The 13,837-nt window shown below is 48.6% G+C and overlaps 2 long non-coding RNA genes across 2 annotated transcripts; both read left to right on the top strand.

Moving 5' to 3' along the window:
• The first annotated feature begins 357 nt into the window (after nt 1–357).
• On the top strand, nt 358–2,455 carry LOC148382131 (uncharacterized). The gene is made up of 4 exons (XR_015854082.1): nt 358–468; nt 700–1,816; nt 1,901–1,971; nt 2,108–2,455. It is a non-coding gene; the product is annotated as an uncharacterized LOC148382131 (long non-coding RNA).
• Nucleotides 2,456–3,677: 1,222 nt separating this feature from the next.
• LOC148382130 (uncharacterized) lies at nt 3,678–4,169 on the top strand. The gene is made up of 3 exons (XR_015854050.1): nt 3,678–3,852; nt 3,973–4,038; nt 4,100–4,169. It is a non-coding gene; the product is annotated as an uncharacterized LOC148382130 (long non-coding RNA).
• The last annotated feature ends 9,668 nt before the right edge of the window (nt 4,170–13,837 follow it).

Below are 13,837 nucleotides of genomic sequence, written 5' to 3'. Positions count from 1 at the left end.
CCCGCCTGCCTGAGCACTCCCCGTTTGTACATCCAGACGGATGAGATCAAGCTGAAAGACAGAGCGGTTAGTGTTTTGGATAAAGCCCTGGGGCCGGCCACGTCCACCGCCTTCAGCTGCAGACTCAGGCTGCCGAGCAGCAGATCGCTGCCCTGAGGGATTCCCAAAGGGTGGGCCTAAACTACCCTGGAAGTGGGGTCAACGCCGCTACTAGCAATCCTCTTCATAGCGTAAGCCACCTCATCACACACTTGCAGTACGCATGACTTAGTTCGTTGCTGGAGGAAGGTAGCACAAAAACAGTTTTGAACTTTGAACGAGTGCTTGTGTGTGTGTGTTGCGGGGCGTTTTCAGTCTCAGGAGGATCGGGACACGCGACGGTTTCATCTGAAAATCGCTGAGCTCAGCGCAGTCATCAGGAAACTGGAGGATCGAAACGCCCTGCTTTCTGAAGAGCGCAATGAACTGGTAATTTATTGACGGCACGCTTGAAGGTTTGCGCTACGTTTGATGCGCGCCATCCAGCGAGGCACCCATTGCGCTTGCTTATTAGTTGAGCGGCGCGGCGAGTCGGTTGCCTGGTAGATGTCTTTTATTGGGAGCCAAAGCCACGATTCCGTTCAAACCGATGCAAAAGGAATGGATACGTTCTGGCCCGCGTGTTGTGCGTCTTTCACATCCCGCACTTCATGCTTGCAGCTAAAGCGACTGAGAGAAACAGAAAGCCAGTTTCTGCCACTCCTGTACAAAAACAAACGCCTGAGCAGGAAGAATGAAGAACTCTCGCTGGTGCTGTGTCGCCTTGAAAACAAAGTGCGCTTTGTCACCCAGGAGAACGAGGAGATGGCAAGCTTGGTAAGTCGACGCGGACAACGGCGGCGTGCCAACAGAGTCCACTGCATTTGTGTTCCACAGAGAAGGCCTAGTTCGCTCAATGACCTGGACCGCGGTTGCGGCCAGCAGGACGGTGAAATGGAGTTCCTTCAAGTTGTGGAGCAGCGGCACATCATCGACGACTTGTCCAAGGTCTTCAGGCAGGCGACTCGGTGCACGTACGGCAGCGCCGCGCTCGCTCGCTGTCGCCAGGAAACCTTTTCCGTCCAAAGCTTGGCCGGCGGCCGCCATCCAAAAAATTGGCCCCTTAAATTCCGACCTTTCAAGCAGGAGCATTGTGCGCACGCGTTTGAACACGCTTTAGACTTGTTTTGCCGTTTTCAGCAGCTCAAAGCTCCCGTTTTGTCAGCGCCTTTGCCACTCGCTGTGCGCTGAAAACGACGGACTTGCCCGGCTGCTCAGCCCGTCAACCATGAGCCGCGAGCGCGACGTCGTTGTCCGTAGGCAGCTAGTGGCAAAATGCACCCTGTTAGAGTTGCGCTCGCTCCAACTTATTTTGCAAGAACCACACGGGAGACAAGTAAGTTCTTTTGGACACCTGCAGGTGGAGAGTCCATCCGTTGTACGAATGAAGTCTGACTCTCGGCTCCTGCACGAGCATTTTAATTAAGAGAAACAGGGTGGGTGTAAGAGTGGATTGAATAGAGGAAGCCCTTGACCTCTAGTCAAAACATAGCAAGGGGTGTTTTACGACTTTGTGTCGGAAGGGATAAGCGATAGGGATAAATAAGGGATAAATAATATTATTTATTACAGGTCGCAGTCAAAGTCAAAGCAACACAATGATACGATAAAGATAATCTGGAAAACCCTGACACACCCTGTAGTTGTCACTTTTGGAAAAGACGAGCGTCCCTCCAATCATCGCCGGTGACGTGTTTTTCAGGCTCTGGAGACAGGAGCTCATGTCAGAAATGTCATTGTGACTCGCGTTTGTTTCTGCGCCGGAGCCGTTCGTTCCCTTTGCATCCAAAGAATCTCAAAGGCGGATTATTTGTGTCGACAGGAGAGAGATTTGCTGCTACGATACCGACGTCGAGAATCTCTGAGGAGGAACAAAGCGTGAGGTCCTGCAAGGTGAGTCTGTTTGTTTGCGGCTGCTTGGTGTTGCGCAAGATGAAATGGCCTTTTTCTCGCTATCGTTCCTCTCGTCGATTCATCGTGAGGTGTCGCTTCAGTTTGTTCAGAGAGATGTTTGCTTCCGCGCCCGTAGGTCATCGAAACATTTTACGGCTACGACGAAGACGTGTTGGTGGACTCGGACGGATCGTCCTTGTCTTTTCACACCGACAGAACCCCCGACACGGAACCCGAAGAGGTAGCCCGCCATTTCTGCCAGCGTATTGGCACCAAACATTCCTCTTCAGCCTGGAATCGGACTCGTCTTTGCGTCGCGGGTGCTTTGTCGCCGGTCTGACTGATTCTGGTACTAGTGCTGTGTTGCATTGGTGTGTGCATGAAGAGGCGGAGCTTCGCTGACGCAAGAATATCAAGCGCTGCAACGAGCCTACGCTCTGCTAGCCCAGACCAGCGAAGGGGACTACGACGCCGAGAAGGAGATTGTTAGAGATTTGCTCACTCCAACTTATTTTGCAAGAACCACACGGGAGACAAGCAAGTCCTTTTTAGACACCTGCAGGTGGAGAGTTCACTCGTTCAAGGAATGAAGTCTGAACCCTTGTTCCTGCGAGGGGATATTTATTAAGAGAAACAGAGTGGGGGTTGAGAGTGGGGGTCAGAGTAGACAAATGGCCGAAGCCCCTGGCTGATCAAAGCACAGCAGGGGGTCCTTCACGATGTTGTGTGAACAAAACACTTTGATTGCTTCCTCTGCAGCTAGTCAATCAGTTCCAAAGATCTTAGCACTTTGTTCTACTACTTTCGTTAAGACAGGACAAGCGAGTTTAATTATTACAGGTTACATTCCAACATAATCATAGGATCAAACTAACCTGAAAACCCTAACAGAGATCAAGGTGGCGCCCCTTCCCGCAACCCCCGGCCGGGTCGCAGCCTCCCCGTTCTCACCCAGCCTCGGGTGTTCTCTGGTCTGAAAGGAGGAGGAGGAGCCTCCCTCCTCCTCCTTTCAGACCAGAGAAAAGCTGATGGTAGAAATGGGTCACTATCAAAGCAGAGTAGCAGATCTGGAGTCAGCGCTGAAGCAACAAGGACAGGTAAGCTCATCAATGAGCACACCTTTTTCTCAGACAAAATAGCTACATTCTTCAGTCACTCATTCGTCTGGCATTACTGGACCAACCCCCCCCCCCCCCCCCGAACGTGGCTGGGAAAATGCGGATAAAAGCAAATGTCATTTTCCAGTCAACCAAAGAATTTGTGGATGAAAACGACACAACATTCCAAAGCTGTCCACGCGTTTGTCTCTTCTAGAATGTCAAGTGGGTGGAGGAGAAGCAGCTGCTGCGTCAGAGCAATCAGCAGTTGGCCGAAAAGGTGACGGAAAGAAAGGCGCTGGGCGGAGTCGCTTGCCGTCACACCCGTCGGGAAGCCCCGCAGATGAGGTCTGACTGTCTTTTCAGGTCAGGCGGATGGAGGCGGAAGAAGCGCGTCTGAAAGAGCACATCCAGGATATCCGAGACCAAAACGAACTGCTTGAGTTCCGCATCCTGGAGCTGGAGGTGGGAAGACTCGCACAAGCGTGTTGAGGCCAGAGATGTGACGGACGGACGGACGGACGGACGGATGCATGCCTCTGCCTTTCAGGAGAGGGAGTGGCGCTCCCCCGTCTTGAAGTTTCTGCAAGTCTGTTTCCCAGACGGCCTCAGCCCTTTGCAGATCTACTGCGAGGCCGAGGGCGTGAGCGTACGTAAGGCGTCCCTCGCAACCCTAACCTTAACCCGAGGTCCCAGAACACCTTACATTGCTCCTTGCGCCTTTCCCCCGGACATCGTCATCAGTGATCTGATGAAGAAGCTGGACATCCTGGGCTATAACGCCGTAAGTGCATGTCGAACTCCTTATGTTCGCACTCCACGAGACTCGGCGGCTCAAATGTGACTTTTGGAAGGCTTTGCGCTGAAAGAAGCTTGTTGACGCTGTGCCTTTGGGCTCTTGCAGAATCTCACCAACGAGGAGCAGGTGGTCGTGATTCACGCCAGGACCCTTCTCACCCTAGCGGAGAAGGTAACGCGCACGTCCACGCACGCTCTCGCATTCTGCTTATGTGACAGCAGCCTTTCCTCAGTGGTTAGAATACATCAAAGTGACCAAGTCAGCACTTCAACAGAAGATGTTGGACATTGAAAGTGAGAAGGTAGACAGACACGCGACATCAGCCAAGGGGAACTCCGGCAATGTGCCCCAACAATTCTGACCTTGAGCTGTGCTAGGATATGTTCTGCAAGCAGAAGGGCTACCTGGATGAAGAGTTGGACTTCAGGAAGTGTTCCATGGACCAGGCTCATAAGGTAAGCCGCCCTCAAATCTCCCGCCGTGACACTTCGCTGAGGATCATGGGAATTTGCCATTGACAGTGACACCGTGAACCAAGAAAGTGGCGCTGGGAATGACAATCTCCTAAGGTTAGATTATTCCGGTTGATAAATGTCAGATAAACAGATGATACGAACACAGTCCCTTTGATAAAATAATATTAATTGCATGGATATAATGGTTTAAAGGGTTTTCATCACAATTGGACTACAGACAGACCTCCAATTATGCTGATAAACTTGGCCAGAAACTTGAATGAAATAATATAACACTGCGTTAAATACAAACATACGTAATGATGGTTTAAATTCAATGAATCAATAAATTAAAAGGGACAAAGACTGACCTATTGATCTTTTCTGTCTGCGTTAAAGCTGGGCAGTTGACTTGACAAATAACTGTAATTTTAATTGACCAGGTAGACACACTCCGGGACTCGATCAACCCCGGCGGGGCCTCCCTTGGGCGAGGGTGTCTGGTGATAATGGCCGAAACACTCTGTGACCCCAAGGTCCACTACTGATGACGTGTCTACAAAATTATGACGTTCAAATTACCCACAACAAGGACGACTTAATGGGACTCTTTGTAAACAAAACGGTTGGTTTTAAAACAATATATAATAAAAAAATATATTAGTTCAAACACAACTAAGAGTTAATAGACACAATTTAAGACAAGGTCTGTACTTTTCTGTCGCTTTTCACTGTATTTCCATCTTGCTGGCCGAAGACCTGGGTGGCGCCTCAGCTACTCGGGGGAGGTTCTGGCAGGAGTGCAGTCTCACTTCGCCGTCCTTCGTACCCAATCCAGATTTTATGTGACCTGGTACGGCGAGGTTTACTGGTGAGACATGCGTAGGCCCGTGCCTTCCGTTGCCTTCTATCTAACCGACAGGGTCGGCGGACCCTTTGGGGAAGGTTTAGCGAGTAAAACTCAAAATACCTAACCCTAACCCTAACCCTAACCCTAACCGAATGAAAGAAAACTATCATTTGGCCACAACCAACATTCACAGATACAACACAACGTGCGGGGTTGAGGTTAAAGATTGAGTGAAGGGCCCTCGTTTTAAACTACTTTTTTGAAAAGGAGTGGGAACAAGTAAGACGTATTTAATTTATTTAATGGGAAGTAGTAAGACTTATTAAATTTATTTAATCTACTTTTCTTCCCAGGCAAAATTTGATGTGCTGCAATTCCAAATTTCCAAAGTGAATGAAGGAATGAAGTCCTTTAAATTATGATTTTGTATAAATACTAGGCATTAACACAAAATCGACGGCACAAAATGGGCAGACTTTACTTGTTTGAAAAGGACTGGTTACAAGACAGACTTTTTTAATTTATTTAATGGGAAGAAGACTTATTTAGTTTAATTGATCTATTTTTGTTCCCTGGCAAAATTCGATTTGCTGCAATTCCAAATTTCCAATGTGAATGAAGGAAAGAAGTCGTTTAAATGATAATTTTGTTTAAATACTAGGCATAGACACAAAATCTACGGCACAAAATGGGCAGACTTTACTTGTTTGAAGAGGACTGGTTACAAGACAGACTTTTCTGATTTATTTAATGGGAAGAGGACTTATTTAGTTTATTTAATCTATTTTTGTTCCCTGGCAAAATTGGATTTGCTGAAATTGTATTTTGCCAAATCTCGATTTGAGACCTGATAGGAAGTATTAAACGCTTAGTTAAATCAATACAAGTTGGTAATAAGAGCGAGTAATGTTGGTTGAACCGATGAATGAAGGTTGAAAGCAATTTAAATTATGACTTTGTATAAATACTAGATATTAACAGAACATCTACTGCGCAAAATGGGCAGAGTTTACTTGTTTGAGAAGGAGTGGCTTATTCAAAACTAAGATTTATGTAATCTGTTTGTTCCCAGGCAAAATTGGATGTGATGCAATTCCAAATTTCACCACATGATGGTGCCCAATTTTGACTTCATAGGACATATTAAACACTTAGCTTGTTATTATGTTCAAGGTAATCAGATTTGTTTATCATTCTAATGGCCTCTTCAAAACTATTCTGGATTACTACTTTGGATCTATTCTACATTACTTGGCAACAACATACTCTGTAACAGATTAGGCAGTATAATCACATATGTTAACTTGAGAGTGCCCACACTCAATCTACTTATCGTGATGTGTTAAATCAATTACTGTTAGACATTATTTGTCTGATAATCTACCAAATCTTTGAATTGAAGAATTTGTGATTTAATTAATAGCTTGTTGTTATGTTCAGGGTAATCAGACTTGTATATAATTCTAATGGCCTTCTTTTGAAAACTATTCTGAATTACAACTTTGGATCTTATATTACTTTGCAACAATCTACTCGGTGACAGATTAGGCAGTATAATCACATATGTTAACTTCAGTGCCCACACTGTATTTATTTATGGTTATTTGTTAAATCAAGTACTGTTAGACATGAAATAGGAAGTGTTTAACATAAATGTTATGGCTACTCACCATTGTAGCTCGCTCCTGGTCAATGATACGAGCCTCTTCTTGCAGTGGAAAACTTGCAGCCAACAAACACCGTGGAACCTAAAGGAATGAAATTAAACATTAATTAAACGTAAATCTCCTTAAACACAACGAGTGTTACTTACCGTGTACGCTCTTGGCGTCGTAGTCCCCTTCGCTGGTCTGGGCTAGCAGAGCGTAGGCTCGTTGCAGCGCTTGATATTCTTGCGTCAGCTGGCGGTAGCGAAGCTCCGCCTCTTCATGCACACACCAATGCAACACAGCACTAGTACCAGAATCAGTCAGACCGGCGACAAAGCACCCGCGACGCAAAGACGAGTCCGATTCCAGGCTGAAGAGGAATGTTTGGTGCCAATACGCTGGCAGAAATGGCGGGCTACCTCTTCGGGTTCCGTGTCGGGGGTTCTGTCGGTGTGAAAAGACAAGGACGATCCGTCCGAGTCCACCAACACGTCTTCGTCGTAGCCGTAAAATGTTTCGATGACCTGCGGGCGCGGAAGCAAACATCTCTCTGAACAAACTGAAGCGACACCTCACGATGAATCGACGAGAGGAACGATAGCGAGAAAAAGGCCATTTCATCTTGCGCAACACCAAGCAGCCGCAAACAAACAGACTCACCTTGCAGGACCTCACGCTTTGTTCCTCCTCAGAGATTCTCGACGTCGGTATCGTAGCAGCAAATCTCTCTCCTGTCGACACAAATAATCCGCCTTTGAGATTCTTTGGATGCAAAGGGAACGAACGGCTCCGGCGCAGAAACAAACGCGACTCACAATGACATTTCTGACATGAGCTCCTGTCTCCAGAGCCTGAAAAACACGTCACCGGCGATGATTGGAGGGACGCTCGTCTTTTCCAAAAGTGACAACTACAGGGTGTGTCAGGGTTTTCCAGATTATCTTTATCGTATCATTGTGTTGCTTTGACTTTGACTGCGACCTGTAATAAATAATATTATTTATCCCTTATTTATCCCTATCGCTTATCCCTTCCTACACAAAGTCGTAAAACACCCCTTGCTATGTTTTGACTAGAGGTCAAGGGCTTCCTCTATTCAATCCACTCTTACACCCACCCTGTTTCTCTTAATTAAAATGCTCGTGCAGGAGCCGAGAGTCAGACTTCATTCGTACAACGGATGGACTCTCCACCTGCAGGTGTCCAAAAGAACTTACTTGTCTCCCGTGTGGTTCTTGCAAAATAAGTTGGAGCGAGCGCAACTCTAACAGGGTGCATTTTGCCACTAGGTGTCTACGGACAATGACGTCGCGCTCGCGGCTCATGGTTGACGGGCTGAGCAGCCGGGCAAGTCCGTCGTTTTCAGCGCACAGCGAGTGGCAAAGGCGCTGACAAAACGGGAGCTTTGAGCTGCTGAAAACGGCAAAACAAGTCTAAAGCGTGTTCAAACGCGTGCGCACAATGCTCCTGCTTGAAAGGTCGGAATTTAAGGGGCCAATTTTTTGGATGGCGGCCGCCGGCCAAGCTTTGGACGGAAAAGATTTCCTGGCGACAGCGAGCGAGTCGCCTGCCTGAAGACCTTGGACAAGTCGTCGATGATGTGCCGCTGCTCCACAACTTGAAGGAACTCCATTTCACCGTCCTGCTGGCCGCAACCGCGGTCCAGGTCATTGAGCGAACTAGGCCTTCTCTGTGGAACACAAATGCAGTGGACTCTGTTGGCACGCCGCCGTTGTCCGCGTCGACTTACCAAGCTTGCCATCTCCTCGTTCTCCTGGGTGACAAAGCGCACTTTGTTTTCAAGGCGACACAGCACCAGCGAGAGTTCTTCATTCTTCCTGCTCAGGCGTTTGTTTTTGTACAGGAGTGGCAGAAACTGGCTTTCTGTTTCTCTCAGTCGCTTTAGCTGCAAGCATGAAGTGCGGGATGTGAAAGACGCACAACACGCGGGCCAGAACGTATCCATTCCTTTTGCATCGGTTTGAACGGAATCGTGGCTTTGGCTCCCAATAAAAGACATCTACCAGGCAACCGACTCGCCGCGCCGCTCAACTAATAAGCAAGCGCAATGGGTGCCTCGCTGGATGGCGCGCATCAAACGTAGCGCAAACCTTCAAGCGTGCCGTCAATAAATTACCAGTTCATTGCGCTCTTCAGAAAGCAGGGCGTTTCGATCCTCCAGTTTCCTGATGACTGCGCTGAGCTCAGCGATTTTCAGATGAAACCGTCGCGTGTCCCGATCCTCCTGAGACTGAAAACGCCCCGCAACACACACACACAAGCACTCGTTCAAAGTTCAAAACTGTTTTTGTGCTACCTTCCTCCAGCAACGAACTAAGTCATGCGTACTGCAAGTGTGTGATGAGGTGGCTTACGCAATGAAGAGGATTGCTAGTAGCGGCGTTGACCCCACTTCCAGGGTAGTTTAGGCCCGCCCTTTGGGAATCCCTCAGGGCAGCGATCTACTGCTCGGCAGCCTGAGTCTGCAGCTGAAGGCGGTGGACGTGGCCGGCCCCAGGGCTTCATCCAAAACACTAACCGCTCTGTCTTTCAGCTTGATCTCATCCGTCTGGATGTACAAACGGGGAGCGCTCAGGCAGGCGGGCAAACTCATTTGCCAGAATTGTGACAAAAACAAAGAGAGCAACCGGCCAATTTTTTTCTTGAATCGACTAGAACACCTTTGCTGTGACAAAAGCGAAGCGAGCAACCGGACATTTTCTTCTTGTGAAATAGAATAGAATAGAATGCCTTAGGTGTCATTGCACTGCAGGTATACAACGAAATTGGGAACATAGCCACGCACCGCGCATCTGATCAGTCCTACCAGTCGGCGGATCTCCCTCTCGCAGTCTCTCTTGGTTCGGCTCAGCTCCTCCCGATGCTGGTGATGAGCCGATCGGAGCTCGGCCGCTCGGGACTGCCAGGCCTGCTGGGCCGCTGCCAGGGCTTCTTCCGCGCTCCTGGTGGAGGCGACACCGCTCGGTCTCCCGACACCGCCGCGTCTCCTCCACCTCCGCCAGCAAAGCGCCCCCCCTCCTCACCTGAGCAGACATTGCGCCACACCGGGCCGTTGAGACCGCAACGGAGCGCCGCGACGCTTACTGGGGACAAGCTACACAATACGGTAGCGGCCGCATCGAAGCCCGACGTGGCGTGCGGATAGTCAGACACGGATAGAGCGGATCACCTTGTCCATGGAGCCGTCCCTCAGGCTGAGGACCAAGGCATTCAGTCGCTGGATCTCTCCATCTTTGATTTTGATCACTCTCATCAGCTCCATTTCATGCTGCCGCAGTAATGTCTCCCTGGTAATGGTAACTCTTTCTGCTTCTCCTCATGGAGTTTGCTTTTGAGTTCCGTCATGGCGGCGGTGGCACGGTGGTGCTCCGCCCGCAGGTCCTGACTTCTCTCTCTCTCCAGACAGCTGACCTGACATGACTTAGACTTAGACAAACTTTATTGTCATCTTGTCTGCACATGGTGCATACAAAACGAAATTCCGTTGCATACGTCTTACAACAAAGTAGTGATATTGCAGTTGAATAGAAGTAACATATCCTATGAAAATATATATATATACATATATACTATATATATATATATATATATATATATTAAAAATAAGTATAAAGTGCAGCAGTGATAATTATGCAATAGTGCAAGTAGGCAAAACAGTATTCAAGAGTGTGCAGAGGAATGCTAAACCATGTATTAAACTTCTATTTAAAGGGTTTATACAAGTTCAGTAAAGTTGGTAGTGCGAGATAGTGCAAGATAGAGGTCCGTAGTGTCATAAAGTACAGTTCTGTGAATGTGTGATGCAGAGTTCAGTTTAGAGCTCAACAGTTCTAGTGTTCAACAGTCTGATGACAGCAGGGAAAAAGCTGTTGCAGAACCTGGTGGACCTGCAGCGGATGCTGCAAACCTCTTCCCAGAGGGCAGCAGGGAGAACAGTCCATGGTGGGGGTGTGATGGGTCATTGATGATGTTACGGGCACGGGACATGCAGCGCTGAGATGAAATGTCCTGAATGGAGGGAAGAGGAGCCCCTATGATCCTCTCTGCTGTCCTCACCACTCTCCTCACGTTCTTCCAATCGGAGGCGGTGCAGCCTCCACACCACACAGAGAGACAGCTTGTCAGAATGCTCTCTATGGTGCTCCTGTAGAACGTCCTCATGATGGGTGGGGGCAGGTGGGCTCTCCTCATCCTCCGCAGGAAGTACAAGCGCTTCTGTGCCCTCTTGACCAGTGCCGTAGTGTTCATAGTCCAGGTGAGGTCTTCTGTGATGTGGACCCCCAGGAATTTGGTGGTGCTGACCACCTCCACAGCTGAGCTGTTGATGATCAGTGGAGCGTGGTGAGGCTGTTTTTTCCTGAAGTCGACGATGATCTCCTTCATCTTCTCCTCATTCAGGATCAGGCTGTTTTCTCTGCACCAGCCCACCAGCTGCTCCACCTCCTCTCTGTAGTCCAGGTCGTTGTTGTCTCTGATGAGCCCCACCACCGTTGTGTCGTCTGCTGACTTCACGATGTGATTGGTGGTGAACCTGAGGACGCAGTCGTGTGTCATCAGGGTGCACAGCAGGGGGCTCAGGACGCAGCCCTGAAGGGAGCCTGTGCTGAGGGTAATGACATCAGAGGTGTTCTGTCCGACCCGGACTGACTGAGGTCTGTTGGTGAGGAAGTCTAGCAGCCAGTTGCGAAGGGGGGTGTTGAAGCCCAGGTGTTCCAATTTTCCTACCAGATGCTGTGGGATGATGGTGTTAAACGCTGAGCTGAAGTCCAGGAACAGCCTCCGCACATGGGTGTTCTTCTCCTCCAGGTGAGCCAGGCTCAGGTGAAGAACGGAGGAGATGGCGTCCTGAGTGGAGCGGTTTTGCCGGTCGGCAAACTGGAACGGGTCAAATAATAGGGGGAGTCTGGAAACGATGTGACCTTTAAGCAGCCTTTCGAAGCACTTCATCATAACCGGAGTCAGTGCAACAGGCCGGTAATCATTAAATGAGGTGATTTGAGGTTTCTTCGGCACCGGAATGATGGAGGCAGTCTTAAAGCACGCCGGCACTGTGGCTTGGCCCAGCGAGGTGTTAAAAATGTCTGTGATGACCCCAGCCAGATGACTTGCACATTCCCTGAACACACGCCCAGGAATGTTGTCGGGGCCAGGGGCCTTACAGGGGTTGACTCTCCTCAGGGTCTTCAACACATCGGCGGAGTCAAGGCAGAGTACCTCCTCTTCCTGATGGGGGACAGTTTTAACTGCTGGAGTGCCGTTTAGTGCCTCGAACCTCCCAAAGAAGTTATTTAGACCATTTAGAAAGTCAGCATCAACTACACCCACCGGGGGGGGGGGAGGGTGAGTTGTAGTCTGTAATCGCCCGTATGCCTTGCCACATACTCCTGATGTTTTTGACGTCGTGGAAACGATCCTGAAATTTTCGACTGCGGTCTCGCTTCGCTATCCTGATGGCACGGTTCAAGTTGGCTCTCGCTGTCCTCAGTGTCTCCTTGTCGCCAGACTTGAAGGCAGAGTTCCGCGCTCGTAGCGTTTGACGTACCTCCTCAGTCATCCAGGGTCGTTGGTTGCCCCGGGTGATGATATTCTTAGTGGTGCTGACGTCCTCGGTGCATTTGTTGATGTAGGCTGACACAGTCATGGCACACGCATGTCTAATCTACATCGGGAAAACTGGGAGGGAGGGAGGCAGGCAGGGAGGCAGGCAGGGAGGCAGGCAGGGAGGCAGGCAGTGTCTGTCTGTTGAGGTTTTCACCTTGTTCTTCTCCTGCTGAAGTTCTAACTGGACGTCCATCAGTTTGGTTCTCAGCTCGTCATTGGCGGCCTGAGGGGCGTCCGTTCGCTCCGCCTTGGCCCGCCCTGCCGGAGCTCGTTTGGACATCTCTTACTCGAGTCTCGCCCGGTCGTCAGTCAGAGATCACAACATTTGTACCTGGAGAGCACAAACGCAGCGCTGTTTTCCACTGGCTTCGAACTCAACTTCAATCGGTACCGTAACTTACAACATCATAAACATAGAACTAGCTTGACTTATTCATTGAATAAATGCATTTGGTTCTTCAAAACTGCATCACGCAACATAGCGTGACCGAGACGGCCGTTATCCACCTGCGTGAAGTTATTTGGTGAAATGAATGAGATGTTTAAGACACCATCGTTCTGTCTCTATGTAGATGAAGGTAAATAATCGATTGCTGAAGGTCCAAAGGTGTTGTGATAAACAAATAAACATATTAGTGATTAGTGACATATTTGTGATAAACATATTAGGCAGGATAATCACATATGTTAACGTGACTGCCCACACTGTATTTATTTATGGTTATTTGTTAAATCGAGTACTGTTAGACATGAAATAGGAAGTGTTTAACATAAATGGAAGACGAAAGGGGTACTCACCATTGTAGCTCCTGCTGGTCAATGATACGAGCCTCTTCTTGCAGTGGAAAACATACAGCCAACAAACACCGTGGAACCTAAAGGAATGAAATTAAACATTAACATTTAGCCTCAACCAACATTCACAGATACAACGCAACGCAAACTACACAAACGTAAATCTTTTTAAACACAATGAGTTGTACTTACCGTGTACGCTCTAGACGGTCCACTTGCAAGCAGAAAATAAAGATATTTCTGTTGATAATCGTCGTGTTTGTATCCGGTGTCTCGCTCAAGGCCATTGCGCCCACAGATTTGAATTTTGGCGAGAGTTCAGCCTATTGACGTCATTTCCGCGGTGTAATACCCGCATATCTGAAACGGCAAAGTTAAGAGTAGAGTTAAATAAAGTTTTTAGTCAACGCAATAATTTACAACCGTTGACCAGTCGAAATAATCGTCGAAATTTGGCGTCTGTGGCTGGAAGCAGACGCCGAGTTCGACATTCCTCCCAAACGCCACACTCCCTCGCTTTTCAGGGCTAAAAAAAAACAGTTGTAATTACCTTGTACGCTCTAGACGGTCAAGTTGCAAGCTGAAAACAAAAACATTTG

Source organism: Syngnathus floridae, chromosome 18 (assembly GCF_059516105.1).
Source record: "Syngnathus floridae isolate MCC-2025c chromosome 18, RoL_Sflo_1.0, whole genome shotgun sequence".
Lineage (NCBI taxonomy): Eukaryota > Metazoa > Chordata > Actinopteri > Syngnathiformes > Syngnathidae > Syngnathus > Syngnathus floridae.
This window is presented reverse-complemented; position numbering and strand designations above follow the sequence as displayed.